Source organism: Phacochoerus africanus, chromosome 11 (assembly GCF_016906955.1).
Source record: "Phacochoerus africanus isolate WHEZ1 chromosome 11, ROS_Pafr_v1, whole genome shotgun sequence".
NCBI classification, from domain to species: domain Eukaryota; kingdom Metazoa; phylum Chordata; class Mammalia; order Artiodactyla; family Suidae; genus Phacochoerus; species Phacochoerus africanus.
In genome coordinates, this window is record NC_062554.1 from 7,120,524 (window position 1) to 7,135,961 (window position 15,438).

Genomic DNA, 15,438 nt, shown 5'->3' on the forward strand with positions numbered 1-15,438 from the left:
TGCATCCTCAGTCCTAGCATAGAACCTGCCACATAATAGCAACTCAGTCACTGTTAACTCAAAGCTGCCCTGGTAGCAGAGAGGAGGTGCTGGCTTGTCTGAGGGCTGTAGGTCAGGGGAGGTTTCAGAGATGAGGGAATTAGAGGCCACCGTCCATAAGAGATCTAAGGAGATAAAGGAAGAGACAGAAGGAGTTCCCATCGTGGCTCAGCAAGTTAAGGACCCAACGTAGTCTCCATGAGGATGTGGGTTCGATCCCTGGTTTGCTCAGTGGGTTAAGGATCCAGGGTTGTCACAAGCCGCGGCATAGGTCACAGATGCAGCTTGGATCTGGTGTTGCTGTGGCCGTGGCTGTGGCATAGGCCTCAGGCGCAGCTCGGATTCAACGCCTAGCCCGGGAACTTCCATATACCACAGGCGCGGCCATAAAAATTAAAAAAGAAGAAGAAGAAGAAGAAGAGAAGGAAGAGGAGTGACAGGAGAAATGTTGACACTGATGACACCAATTACATGCTGTCTTTAGTGTGAGGTCCCACCAGTTGGGTGACCTGGGGTAAAATAATCCCCCTGAACCTCAGTTTCTTAATCTGTATAATGGATCTGTGACACTAAGCTCCTGTGATTGTTATGAGGATCAGGGAACAGTATGCAGAAAGTGCCACGAATCCATGCTTTAGGGGTACTGTGGCTCGGAGATCAGACTGTCTGAATTCAGATCTCAGGTCTGCCCCTTACCAGCTGTGTGACCTTGGGCAAGTCACTTCCTCTCTCTGTGCTTGAGTTTCCCCACCTGTAATATAAGGATGATAACACTTCTGGAATTGCTATGAGGATGAAATGAGGTAGGTATTAAAACACCTACTACAATGTCTGGCACACTGTCGATGCTGAGGAAATAGCATTTATTATTAACCCTCCTTCCCCGCAGCCATCCCCGCCCCAAAGAATGTCAGAGCTGGAAAGCGGGACTCACCACTTAAGCCCCCGCCCCCAATATAAAGGAGGAAACCTAGGCTAAGGGAACGTAGAAGTGAGGGGATCTGGGTGGAGCCCCCGAGTCCTGGGTCCCAGCCCAGGGCGCTGGCTCTGAAAGCCTGTGACCTCTTCCAAAACTCTCAGCTCCCCTTTCTCCCCGAGGGGCGGGCGTGCCAGCCTTGAGGGGGCGGGGCTTCGGCAAGGCCGCAGCCAGGCCCCGCCCCCGCCCCGCCCCGCCCCTTCGCTCCCGCGTTGCCGGTCGGGACGCTTGGCGCCTGGCCTCCGAGCTGCAGCTGCTGCTCACTTCCCTCGGTGCGTGGGTTGGCTCCTAGTGTTGGAGCGAGCGTCCTTCCAGCCCAGCGGCGCTGGTGGCCCAGGTGAGGGCTGTGTGGGGCAGAGGACCGAGGCGCAGGCGGTGCTGCGGCGCGGGTACAGGGCACAGTTGCCCAGGTCAGGCTCCTGTTGCACCCCTCTCGGGATTCCCAGTGGTGAGTGTTGGGGTGGGCAGTGTGTGTCCTGGGTTGTATGCAGGTAGTGTGTGCTGTGTGCTTGGTGTGTTGAATGAACTGTGGTCTTTGCGTGCAAGACGTGTATGATACTTATCTGTAGCCATGGTGACTGTGCCAGCGGAACCCTGGGCTTCCACGAGTGTGCCCAGGGTGTGTCGCACGTCAGTGCATGTGTGTGTGCTGTGCCTACAGCGAGATGTGCGTTCTGTGTGTGTGGCCCATCCATGGCCCTGGGTAGGGTGCTGAGCCAAGTAGTGGAAGATGAGAAGCATTTGCACAGCTCTTACTACTGATAGAACTTTCCCATGACCCGGGGGTGGTTCTGACTCTTCCCCCCAGCACCCCAGGGCTTGGGAGAGGGAAAGCTCACCCTGGATCTGGGTGGAGATGCAGCTAGTCCCATGCTCACTGTCCCAGAGGCGCGTGCATACACATGTGCATGCACGCACACACGCGAGAGGCTTTCCTGAAGTCTCTTTGTTTAATCTCCAAAATTCTGTGGATCCTGCGCTCCTCTCAGTAATATTTCTGTTCGTCTTAAAGTAAAAATGTTGCTGTGATGACTTACATCCAGTGAGCAGACCTGAGGCTTGGCTGTGAGCTGGGTTTGTCTGGCTGGGAGCCTTCGGGCACCTGTGAGTATGACTCTCCCGCCTGTTCTCCAAACTGAGACGACAGGACTTGGGCGTCCTGGGGAGCGTGCGGTATGGTTGGCATGCGCTGTGCGCTGTATATGCGTCTGTGCAGCAGAGTTGGGTGGCGGGAGGCTAGAGCTGTGTATCCTGTGTGTACTGTGTACGCAGGAAGGGGGTTGCAGTGGCGTGGGGGTATGTCCTGCATGGTGGGGTCTTTCGTGGTCATGTCTAGTGCAGGGGCAGGGAAGCTGGGCTGCTGGGGAGGACCTTTGACCATCAGAGAAGTTCTCGCCTTTTTGGCGCTGGCTGGACTGGAAGAGGCTGGAGGACCCCAGGGCATCAGGGGGCAGGGGACCGTCCAGCTGGTTGTATTATCTGGGCTGGTTTAAATCCCAGCTCTGGCACTCTGCGTGGAGGACTTCAGGCGAAACCTTTCTGTGCCTTGGTTTCTTCCTGTGTTAAATGGAGATGGTCCTAGTATTTGCCTTGAAGGTTATTGTGAGGATTGACTGAGTTCCTGGATAGAAAGTGCTTGACACCTTAAAACCCTTAAAAGGGTATAAAACGCTAGTGGTAGTGATGGCGCCCCCACCTAGGCCTTTCCTGCTCTTAGGATTCTCCTCAGAGCCAGGGGATTCCTGGGAGCTGGGCGGGGAAACCGTTTCAGGATCCCCATCCCCACTGCAGTACACTTGTCCTGTTCCCAGCTTCTTGTCACTGTTGAACTCTGTCACGTCCGGATCCTGGGAAGATGCAGGCTGGAAGAGGAGGATGCTGAGTCTCTGGCAAGGCCTGGGATGGGGCGTGGGAGAGAGGCTGGGGGAGAGGTGCCAGGGCAGCTGTGGGGCTTGGAGGCAGGCCTCTCCCAACAAACACCAGAGGAACAGGAAAATGTTGGCCTGTGCCCGTGCATGTGTGTGTCTGTGTGTGCATCTGTGTGTGTGTGTCTGGGGATCGTCAGGGGCACGGACAAGAGTGCCCTCTGTCTGGAATGAGGAAGGCTAAGAAGAGCAAGATGAGGGCTGAGTGGTCCCCCGGCCACGGCAGGCCCTGGGAACGGGAGGGAGGCTGCGACGTCAGAGTCAGATCAGGTGCCTCTGAGTTACAGGCCGAAGTGGACCAGAGGACCCCTCAGGCTGGGCTTCATTTTGAGGGGGAAGTGTTTGCATTGGCAGAGTAAGAGCCCTTGTTCCTGGTGACTTCACTGGGGCAGTTTAGAGAAGGGCCTGGAGGCCTTGGAGGAGGAGGGGACATAAAAGGCAGTGTCTGGAGCTGCGGAAACATAGTTAGGGAGGGAACCTAAATATCTTGGCCGGGATAGTGAGGGCTGTGATGGGCAGGCAGCGAGGCTCAGGCCAGGGTGGCCGCAGACCACTGTCCCCACTGTCCCTAGGCAGGGAGTGCTTCGGCCCCAGAGGCCCTGGGTGCCTGCTCCAGGAGGTCTGGAGGACAGAGCCCTGCCGGGAAGCAGGAGGCCTGGCCCAGCCCCCACTGGCTTGGGGACAAGGCCGCTTCTTTCTTCCCAGCTGTCAGAGAGGTGGGCCTGAGGACTATGGCATCACTGCTATCCCGCTTCCTTTGATGTGTAAGTCTAGCTATAATTGCTTATGGTTCTATGGCCCCAGCCCTAAGAGTCTATAATCTCAACTCGAACATTCTAGAAGTCTATAATCCAAACTCCAGCTTTCGAGTTTTCCAGCTACAACATTCCCTGATTCCAGCTCAGTTGTTCAAGGATTCCGCCTGGCTCTGGCCGTCTGACACTTTCAAGCTTCTAAACTACCAGCAAAGAGGTCACTGCCGCAGAGTGATCTGAGAAGCCCCGGGAAAGGCCCTCCCCAGCCGCGACCCCTGGAGCTCCTCCTGCGGGGTGAGGGAAGGCCTCTCATTCATGGTCACGCCTGGGAGGGGTGACAATGAACCCAGAGGTTCCTCTGCTCCAGGGCAGTGGAGGTGCCTGGAGGAGCCTGTGGCTCAGGGGAGGGTGGCCCAGGAGGAGAAGTGGTTCGGATCCCAGATTGTCATCATTCTTCATGAGATGAGGGAATTGGGGGGTCACTGGGTCTCTGCCAGGGAAATGAGGAGAAAGAAAGGAAAGAATAAGAAATGGGGGCATTCCTGTCATGGCGCAGTGGAAGCGAATCCGGCTAGGAACCATGAGGTTGTGGGTTTGATCCCTGGCCCCACTCAGTGGGTTGAGGATCTGGCGTTGCCGTGAGCTGTGGTGTAGGTCTCAGACCAGCTCGGATCTGGCGTTGCTGTGGCTGTGGTGTAGGCCGGCGGCTATAGCTCCGATTTGACCCCTAGCCTGGAAACCTCCATATGCCACGGGAGCGGCCCTAAAAAGTAAAAAAGAAAGAGAGAGAAAGAAAGAAAAAGAAAGAAAGAAATGGGGCTGAGGAGACCCTGAAGGCAAACCTCGTTCTGTCTGGGAGACTCTCAGGCACCTTAGGTTGTAGAAAAGATCCCTGTGCTGTTAGCAGAACCGGCGCTTCTTGCACAGTTGGACTCAGCGTGGGCTGGGACCGGGGCGCTGCCGGCCAGTCCCCGCTTGCGCTCCGTGACTTTGGACAAGTCGCTCTGCCTCTCTGGCAGTCTGGCCCATGGGACTAAAACTCCCCGCCCTCTCTCTCCTGCCCCTGGGGCCACCCGGGCGGTCCTGGAAGGCCGATTCTTGGACCAGTCCAGAGACCTGAGTCCAGGGAGGGAGGAGGGCGTGAGCAAACGTCAGGCGAAAAGGTGCCGGCCTCCCTCCTCCCTCCTCCCCACTCAGCCTCAGCCTGCAGGTGCGAAATTGGTCTCAGAACCTACAAGAAACGGGGGGCGGGGGGTGGGGCCAGTCTCCTCCAGCAGAACCCTGGATTCCCGGAGAGATGGAGAGACCGGGGACCGTGGCGGTTCCCTGGATGTCCCCCCTCGCCCTGCAGCATCCCCACTGCCGGCCCTGCCCTGAGAGGATTCCAGACCCCCTCTGCGATGATCGCCCCAAGATCGCCCCCAGCCTCCGCGCTGGAGATGGAAGGAAGGACCTGTAGCTTCAGGGGCAGTGGCTGCAGAGGCTGGGGTGGTAAAAGGAGCTCCCCACCAAGAGGCTGGTGAAGAGTCCAGGCCCGAAGGCTCCTGAGCCCCCAAGCTGTGAGGCAGGGCAAGGGTGGAGGGGCCCACGCCTGAGCAGGGGTCGGCGTGAAGGAAGAGGGGCCCAGGGGGCACGCACTGAGCAGCACCTGCTGTGTGAGGCTCTGTGCCCGGTCCTTGCCTGGGTGCTCTCTGTCCTCCAGCCACTCCAGCAGGAGGGAGGCGTTGGGGCGTATCCTGGGCTTCCTCATTCCTCCTTCCCCACTGAACCTGCCTCCCAAATATCTCTCCATTGGTCTCCCACCTCCATCCCTGTGACTTTCCAGGATGTGTGTGGACCCGTGTGGGTTGTATGGAGCTGTGTCAGGGCCTGGGTGTGCTGCGTGTGCACTAGTGCAGAATGGTACCCACAGGGACGTGCCCCCTCCTCCTCTGCCAGTTCTCTGTGGCCCTTCTCTGCTTTTCTGCCATGGGAAACAGCAGCCCCCAGACTCTGGGCAGAGTGAGGTGCCCAGGCTGCAGGGTAGGAAAGCTGAACCGGCCTCCCCCGTCTGGGGAGACCACCAAGCATGCTGCCTCTAAGCCTGAAGTGGGGTCACCTCCCTCCAGAATCCGATGTGAATCCCAGAGGGACCGAGTTTCCTCCCTCGGACTGAGACCAGGTGGTCTCTTGTTTCAGACAAAGGCCGAGGATTGCGGTTCCCTCCCGGCTCCTGGGAGCTGCGAACAGTCAACGGGCAGTGGCCTTGGAGGCCTGGGACGTGCAGACACCATGCCTGCTGGCCAGTGGCTCATCACAGGCCACAGGGACCCTTCTCAGCCTTGACTCAGGTGGGCGGGAACAGCTCCATTCCACGGCTGGGAAAACCACAGCACAGGGCGATTCCCAGGCATTGGAATTGCAGGTGCTGTACTGTCAGTCCAGCCCAGGGCCAGGAGGGGGCGCCCTGCAACGCAACTGGCAGTGGCTGCTTGAGGATGGGGCCTCCAGAGGCAGGGTTTTAAGGTTCTAAGGCGGGCAGTTTGTGGTGTGAGCCTCACCCCACGAGGACGTGTGGGGTGTAAACTGTGAAGTGCTTGAGGGGTTCCTGCTGGCGACAGAGGGCAGGAGGGTAGCTGTGAAGGGGTCCATGCTCACAGGCAGCAGGGGGGTCTGAGGACCCCAGGAGGGCTTCCACTTTGGGCACACCTCCCCTCCCCCTCTCCTTCCCCCTCCCCCCACAGGAGAAGCTACATCCAGGGCTGACCGGGGGAGAGCCGGAGCCCAGCTTAATCCCCTGCGTCTTCCTCCTCCTCTTGCATAACGCTTTTGTTCCCAGGGAAATGGAGAGCCTGCAGGGACCAGGAACCCCACAAACCGCCCCCCCGCCCCGGGCATCCGGGCACACCTGGGATGGTGGCAAGGATTGCCAAGCCTGGGAAAACAAGGCCTGTGAACTGGGGGTTTGCAGCCCCCCAGCCGTGGGCACTAGGTGTGCACCGCGTGCAGAGACACGAGCACAGGCAGACACACAACACGCATGTGGACTGACACACATGCTTTCAGGGCCACTCACATGGGCTCCCATGTGTGCCACATACACACACACAGGTACAGTACCAAACATATGCATTCTGGGAATACACGTGCGTCTTCCAGGTCAAACCCCCTCATAGCCAATCCCCCCCCCCCGACCCTACCCCACACAGACACGTGTGTCCTCACCAGTCCTATAAGTGCGTCCTCTCCCAGCCTGGGGCCCGAGGTCGGGAGATGGGTGACCCTCGCAGTTCCCCAGGCTGATGCCTCCTCCTGGAATAAGCGTCCCCAGGCCCCCAGCCTTGTCCCTTCCCATCTCCCTCCTCGCCTCTCACCACCAGTACAGAGAAAGGGCTTTTCCTTCCAGCCGCCAGCCCGCTGCTTGGGAGCAGAGGTGTCCTGGTTTCTCAAGAACAGGTTGTGTGGAATTGTCTCTTATTTCCCTTCCAGGATCAAGCCCCAGGGCCCCACAAGCCTGAGGAGGCTGGTTTTCCCATCGTGGCTCAGTGGTAATGAACCTGACTAGGATCCATGAGGACACAGGTTCGATCCCTGGCCTCGCTCAGAGGGTTAAAGATCTGGTGTTTCTTGCGATCTCTGGTGTAGGTCGCAGAGGTGGCTCAGACCCCACGTTGCCATGGCTGTGGTGTAGGCTGGCGGCTACAGTTCCAATTCGACCCCTAGCCTGGGAACCTCCATATGCCATGGGTGCGGCCCTAAAAATACAAAAAAATAAAAGTTGAGCATATAGCAGCCTCTGTTGTGTGAGTCATACCTAAAGGTCACAGACTGCCTTCTTGCCAGTGTCGTGCTCATTCCTCACGACAGTCCCAAGATGCAGGTGCCTTCATTTCCTCCATGTGGCAGGTGCAGGAACTGAGGCCCAGAGATGGATGGGACCGACCTGAGGTCACACAGCAAGACGAGGCAGAGTTAACCAAAATGCGAGTCTCTTGAGCTTGGGCTGTGGGGAGGGTTCCAGCCTCTGGGGCTTAGGGACGGGGAATTTAGCCTTCAGAGCTGGGAGGATGGGACAGGTTGGGACTGCCAGGTGGCCCGGTGGAGAAGCTGGCTGAGGACACAGGCAGCCCCTCACAGGCCCAGGCTCTGCTAAGGATCAGCCGTTCATCCACCCTTGTGGCTGCACCAGAAGAGAGGGCAGGAGAGGGGGCAGAGCCACCTTTGCCTTGCTGTGTGACCACGCCGGTCCCTGCCCCTCTCTGCAGTGAAACATCAGGGGTAGTTAGAGGGCGCACTCGCTCTCCAAGTCCAGGAAAGATCTCTGTGGGGCTTCTGGAGGGAAGCAGGCTCAGGAACACTCAGGGAGCCCTGGCCTGCTGCTGAGATCCGCCACAGCAGAGCCTGGTACAGAGTTGGGCCCAGGGCCCGGGGTCCCTTCCAGGCTCGGCAGGAAGCGGTACCGTGAGAAGTAGACCCCGCGACTCCAGGTGGTCCCCATGCCGCCCTGGGGATGCCTGCCCCTCCCTCCTTCATGTTTCTCTGCAGTTGCTGTTACTCCCTGACCTGCTCTGTATTCAGCTCGTTAACTAAAATGAACTCGTCACCCTGCTACGTAGAATGTAGGTGCTGCACTGGCCAGGACTCTGTTTTGTGCCTGCAGCTGGCAGAGCACCCTGGCTGCCTGAACACCAAGCCCAAACTCAAGGATGCCCTGGAGCTGGGGGAGGGGCTAGAGGCTTCCGCTCAGATGATTCCCCCCCCCCCATCACCCTTAATCCGAGAGCCTTCCTCTGTCCCCAGGGCAGGGCGGGGCATGGCATCTGGACCTGTGGGGCCAGAGCCCGACAATAGCCATTAATCGCCATTAATCACCGGCTCTCAGGGTCTCAGCCTCTTTTAATGGACCTTCCAGGCGCTGCTCAGAAAACCAAGTTCATTGTTCCCTGTGGCAGCCATGGGCAAGGCCAGGAGTCTCTCCAGACTTGAGAAAGGCCAGGAGAGGGCTGAGGGTGGGGGGAGTCAGGGAGGAAGAAAATGGAGGCCGTCCGCTGAGTACCCGGGCCCCGGGGCCAAGCCCTGGTCTTTAAATGTCACCTCACTTGCTCCTCCCTACAGCCCTTGGGGCTGAACTGATGACACCCATTCTGGGGTGAGCAGGCTCAGAAGGGCGAGCAGACGTGGCTGGTCAGCCTTGGTGTCAGGGACTTGAGCTGGAGTGTTCTTGAGATTTGGGTCCCACCCCTGCTGCTTACCAGCTCTGAGAGGTGACAAGTTACTTCCCCTCCTCTGATTTTTCAGTTTCCACATTGGCTGTCTCCCGGGACGTTGGCGAGACGGGCATGTGACAGTTTGTGGCATGGCACTGACCAGAATTAGGGACTGCAGCAAGCATCAGAATTTGCCTGAACCCTGGACGGAGCAGCGTGGGGCCGCCTGCCGCCTGGGTGAGTGCCCTGGGTCAGCGCCCTGAGGGTGCCGAGCCTCCCCTCCCCCACCTCCCCTCGGAGGTTGCACACGGACCACTTGCAGGCTGGAGGGGAAGCCGCTGGGGCTCATCGCAGACTGGAGAGGAAGTGGGGCGGCCTTGGGGGTCTTCTGCCCTTCCTTGGCCTGGAGCTGCAGCCTGGGCTGCGCGGAGGGCGGAGGAGACGGAGACGCGGGGTCCGGGCTGGGCCACGGTGGGTGCGTGGGAGAGTGCGGGCAGGACAAGGAGCCACACAGGCCCAGGTTTGAGTCAGTTTCTCTCTCTGGGCCTCAGTTGATGCAATGGGCAGCAACGATGGCCCCGTAAGTGTGATGTGCTGGTGAGCATCCCGTAGGGCAGGGAGGAGGCCATGCGCCCAGGAGCCTGTGGTGGGGAGAGACCAGGAAGAGAGGCCGTGTGGGATTCCACAGAGGAGGCCAGTGGGGGGCTCTTGGCTCTGTCCCCCCAGCTAGATCTCAGGTGGCCGCTCAGAAGATCCAGTCCCTGAGTCCTGGTGTGATTTGCGAAAGGCCAGCGAAGCAGGGCGAATGCGTACATCCAGGGAAGCTGGGTGTAAGCTTTCCTGGCATTTATGTTGCCATTCAACTCCCCGGATGCCACCACGGGGGAAAGCTGAGCAGCGCAGCCTATGGGATGGGCCCTGGACTCTTGAGGGTATTGGGGATGCCCATGTTGTGCCAGCTCTGGAATGGATCCTTGGCCAATCCAGGGACCGTTTCTCTGCCCCTCAGTATCAAGGGAGATGATAAAGGAGAAGGCCCTTTGCAAACTGTAGAGCGCTGTGCCTCTGATGGTGCCTCTGCGTGTGTGCGCAAGCCCTTGAGTGTATACACGTGCGTGAGAACTTGTGAGTGTGAGTACACGTGTGTGCACGCAATGTCCCCTTGGCCTGGCTGGAGGGGTACCTGCATGCTACCCGAGCCTCCCTGTTTGGCTGGAGCTGTTCTAAACTTCTTCTAGTCTTTGTGTTGTGTTTCTCGCTGTGTGTTGGTTACTAGATCGGATCAGGCTGAGGTCTGGAAACCCAGCAATTACCTTGGAGTCCACGGACTTCTCCCCTCCTGTGGCTGCCACTGGCGGGTCAGGGCAGTGGGGGGGGGGGTGTCTGCAGGGCTGGCAGCTTGCCTCCCTCCTCTGCCCATCCACTGCCGCCACTTTTCCCTCCAGGGCTCTGAAACCAGCCACTCTCTCGTCATTGTCCCTTGACTCCTCCCAATACGTCTCTTATGATTCCCATTTTGCAGGCAAGAAAATGAAGTCTCCCTGAGGGGAAACAGCTTTCCCAGAGTTACCCAGCCCAACGAGAGGCAGAGCTGGAGTCTCCACTCCTCCCTGTACCCCAAAAACTCTTTTCTTAACTGTTGCTGTCTCCCTGGTGGCGGTGTGCTGGCTGGTTGGCTGAAATGAATGAATGAACAAAAGAACAAATGAATAAATCCCTCGGTCAGTATTGAGCTGAAAGAGAAGGTTAAGTGTTAGGAACAAGGGCTCTGGTTTATTGACCACCTACTATGTGTTAAGTGCTTGACATAAAAATATGTGCGGCCAGGATTATTGCTGTCCCCGCTTTGCAGGTGAGGAAGCTGACGTTCAGAGAAGTTAAAGCATCTTGTCCTGTGTGGGGCCTGGGATTCTAACTTGAGAGTCAGCAGAGCCTGGCAACAGGTGCCCATTACAGCTGGGCAAGACTATCAGGAAACTATGCCTGCAGGGCCCTCCCTGGTGACACCCCCGCCCCTTCTGTCCCAGAGCCATTTCCCCATTTGTCTCTGGAATGGGTTTCTCTTTCAGTCTGAGGTGGAGATCTTTCGGCCCAGATTTGATTGTTCCTCTCTTACCGGACTGTTGACACATCTAGTGAGAGTCCGTGCCCTGGTTTGGGCATGGGGAGGTGTCTTCCTGTCCCTGCTGCCCCAGGGCCAGCCCTGTCATTAACAGCTCCCATGGGAGAGCCAGCCCGTGCCAGTGCAGTCATGGGTCTGTGGCGGTGGCCTAGGCTGGCTCAGTGGCATCTGTGCCCAGACCTGTGCTGGATGCCAGGGACCCAGAGGTGAGTAGATCCGGCCCTTGGCTTAGAGTACTTACAGGCTGGGTACTGAGGCCTGCGTGGGTTAAGTCTGTAGTCATGGAGGCAGAGGCTGGCATCCTGACTCCCATTTTCATGGCCTGGGACAGAGTAGGGGCTGTTCTGTGGCCTCAGAAGTGAACTGACCCGTGGCATCTAAGAGGCAGATCTCTTTGCAAAGGGATGACGTTGTCTGTGGCAAGCCAGGAGGGCAGGAATCAGGTCGGCCAGAAGTTCCCCTTCTGCTGGGGGACAGGCTGGGTTGGGCGACACTGTACAGGGAAAAGAAATCAGATGTTGAAATCAGAGCTGGGTTTGAATCCAGGCCCTAGCATTTGCTGGCTCTGAGATTTCAGACAAGCTATTTAACTTCCTGGAATCTCAGTGTTCCCATTTGTAAAATGGGCTAATAGAACCTATCTGGCCAGTTCACGGAGTGGATAAAATAAGGTAATGCACATAATATGACTCACGGGTTCTTCGGAAGTTTTTGTTCACTTCCCTCCTCACCCCGGCAAGAGCCTCCATCCGAGGGAGGAGACGTTCCTTTAGGTAGCAGCTGGTCTCATGGTCGAGGCAAGAAACAAAACTCGTAAGATGTTAGAATGAACCCTCCAGAAGCACCAGCGCTTGACATTAGGGGCTCCATTCTCATGTCACAAAGGAAAATAGAAACCCAGGTGGCAGCCTGAAATACCTCTGCTGTAGAAGGGTGCTGGAATAAAGCAGATGATAGATTAAAATCCGAGCAATGCCCAGGTTCGGTCTCCTGATCAAGCTGGAAAGCTCCCTGTCAGGCGCTCAGACCGAGTGAGATTCATTGAGGACCTACTCTGTGCCAGGCCCACGCTGTGGCTTTACTGTAGATGTATCTTGATTTACAGTAACAGCAGTGACCACGAAAGGTTAATACTGTAACCCGCCTTCAGTAAGCAGGGGAACTGAGGCTCACAGTTGAACATGCCTTGTTCAAGGTCATACCGCTAAGAGAAGCAGAGGGGGGCCTCAAACCCAGGACAGTCTGGCCCTGAAACCCACGACTCTCCTACCCCATGGGTTACTAGTTCCGCAAGGCCTCAGATCAGAAACGCAGAAACGGAAAAGGTAAAATATAAATGACAACGTAAAAAGGAATAATTAAGGGAATGAAAACCGCAATGTGATCCCACTTCATACCCATTAGGAGGGCTATAAGGAAAAAGCCAATAACAAGCATGGGGGAGACGTGGAGAAATTGGAACCCTCCTACATGGCTGGTGGGAATAGAAAGCGGTGCAGCCACTTTGTCAGTTCATCAAAAAGTGAAAGAGTTACCACATGAGCCAGCAGTTCTATTCTTAGGTATGTACCCGAGAAAACGGAGAGCATCTGTATCCACGTGATAACTTGTATACAAATGGTCATGGCCATGTGATTCACAATAGCCCCACAGTGGAAACAATCTAAATAGTCAGCAGTTGATGACGGGGTAAATCAAAGGTGGTACGTCCATACGATGGAACACCATGCAACCATAGAAATGAAAATTCTGGTCCATGCTACAACCTGGATAAACCCCGAAGACCTGATGCTAAGTGAAATCAGCCAGTAACGAAACGATGCCTATTACATGATTTCATTGATGTGACATGTCCAGAATGGGAAAGCCCATTTAAACAGAAAGTAGATAAGTGGTTTCCACAAGACGAGAGGCAAGAGGAATGAGGAGTAACCACCAATGGGAGCAGGGTTTCTTTTCTGGTAATGAAAATGTTCTGAAAGCAGATAGTGGTGATGGCTGCATGGTCTTAAGAATACAAAAAAGGGGAGTTCCCGTCGTGGCGCAGTGGTTAACGAATCCGACTAGGAACCATGAGGTTGCGGGTTCGGTCCCTGCCCTCGCTCAGTGGGTTAACGATCCGGCGTTGCCGTGAGCTGTGTGTAGGTCGCAGACGCGGCTCGGATCCCGCATTGCTGTGGCTCTGGCGTAGGCCGGGGACTACAGCTCCGATTCGACCCCTAGCCTGGGAACCTCCATATGCCGCAGGAGCGGCCCAAGAAATAGCAATAACAACAACAACAACAACAAAAGACAAAAGACAAAAAAAAAGGAATATACTAAAACCCACGGAATTGTACACTTCGAAAGGGTGGATTTTAAGGTGGGTGAATTACATCTTAATTTTAAAAATATCAGGAGCAAGAATATACAGTTACAAAGAAGTGAAGGAGTTCCCGTTGTGGTTCAGTGGTAATGAACCCAACTAGTATCCATGAAGATGCAGGTTCAATCCCTGGCCCCGCTCAGTGGGTTGGGGATCTGGTGTTGCCTTGGGCTGTGCTGTAGGTCACAGATGCAGCTCGGACCCTGTGTTGCTACAGCTGTCATGTAGGCTGGCAGCTGCAGCTCCTCTTCAGCCCTAGCCTGGGAACCTCCATATGCTGCAGGTGCGGCCCTAAAAAGACAGGAAAAGGAAGAAGTTGAGACTAAGGTTGGTCCTAGGGTAGGATGCAAGGAAACTTGACTTCGAGATTCCTGGCTGCTGGAGTGAAAAGGGAGAAGCAGCCTCCAAAAGGAGGGAAGTACTAGCTCCTAAGGGAAACCAGCTCTTCCAGGGCGTGGCTCTGGGGCAAGATTCCCACAAGCCTGAGTTGGCAATCCTATGAATTGTCCAAAAAACGCATTTCCTATATCTCGCACCTGAGATTCCGATGCAGAGAGCATCAGGAGCTGTGAAGGCCACGCTTAGGAGACGACACCTTAGGCTACTGTACAGTCATGGATGCTGCCAGAAGGCCCACGACTGCTGATCAGAGACAGAGTTCCGCACATCAGTCGTGGCAGGGAGAGTATCCGTATGGGCACTGATTCCTCCGGATCCCGATCCCACAGAGCCCGCCAAGGTCAGATGACACCTGCCGGAGCAGTGAGCTGCCTTACAAGACAGGAACCCAGACCTGGGGCAACTCACATCTTCTATAAGAGGCAGGAAGCCTGCCTGACTTTGCAGGCAGGACCTCGTCTTTGTCACACCAAACAGCCAGTGAAACTGCCTTGTGCTCTGGAGGGAGATACCGTCACATCTTCCAAAGCTGTTTGCTGAGAGACATGCCAGAATCTGAGAGACCCGTGGAGATTTTTCGCCCAACACACAGATGTCATGGTCAGGGCTGTTTGTCTTTGGTTTTTTGTTTGTTATTGTGGTAAAATATGCATAACTGATTTACATAATTGATTTACAGCTGACCTTTTGAATCATTTTTTGGTGGGAAAATATCAAATGAACTGTTTTTACTCGCAATAAAACAGTGGGTTTTTTTTTTTTCTCCTAACACCAGCCCATTCCGCCAGCAGCTCTGAGGGTTCGTGCCTTAGGACCCTTAGGTAAGGGCTGTGTCCCCCAAGACAATATTGCCACCACCCCCACTATTCAGGTATCAGTCACAAGTCCTGGGCCTCCTGTACTTCTGACTCTATGTCAGGAACTCCCACGGCCCCCTCCTAGGGTTCAATAATTCACTGGAATGGCCCCTAGAATTCAGGAAAGTAACTTTGTTTAACTATTACCGGACTTTTTATTCTTTTTCGGGGGGGGGGGGCACCTGCAGCATGTGGCGGTTCCCAGGCTAGGGGTCGAATTGGAGCTGTAGCTGCCAGCCTACACCACAGCCACAGCAATGCAGGATCCGAGCCACGTCTGCGACCTACACCACAGCTCACGGCAATGCCAGATCCTTAACCCACTGAGCAGGGCTAGGGATCAAACCTGCATCTTCATGGATACTAGTCGGGTTCTCAACCCGCTGAGCCACAATGGGAACTCCCTATTACCAGATCATTTTAAAGGACACAGCTCAGCAACAGTCAGTGGAAGAGATGTAGAGGGCAAAAGGTAACCTCCCTCTGCCTTGGTTTTCTCACTTGAGGCATAAAGTGGAGATAATTCCAGTCTTATCTCACAGGATCATTTTGAGGGATAAATGGAGTATTTATTGTACATCTGGCGCACAGTAAGGATTCCGTGTTTGTGTCATTTATTTATTTTTTTTTGGAGTTGTGTCTCTTTTGTTTTACATTTTTAATTTTTATTTTTTTTGTCTTTTTACATTTTTAAAATTATAGTTGATCTACAATGCTAAATCAGCAAAGGGACCCAGTGTATACACATACCTACATTCCCTTTCGCATATTATCTTCCCTCAGGGTCCATCCCCGTAGACTGGATATAGTTTCC

The 15,438-nt window shown here is 55.5% G+C and overlaps 1 long non-coding RNA gene across 2 annotated transcripts; it reads left to right on the plus strand.

Moving 5' to 3' along the window:
- Window positions 1–1,232: 1,232 nt before the first annotated feature.
- On the plus strand, window positions 1,233–15,438 carry LOC125111267 (uncharacterized). 2 transcript variants are annotated; one of them, XR_007130852.1, is made up of 3 exons: window positions 1,233–1,463; window positions 8,973–9,118; window positions 15,408–15,438. It is a non-coding gene; the product is annotated as an uncharacterized LOC125111267 (long non-coding RNA). The 2 variants fall into 2 exon arrangements; XR_007130851.1 differs by having other exon boundaries at window positions 1,233–1,352.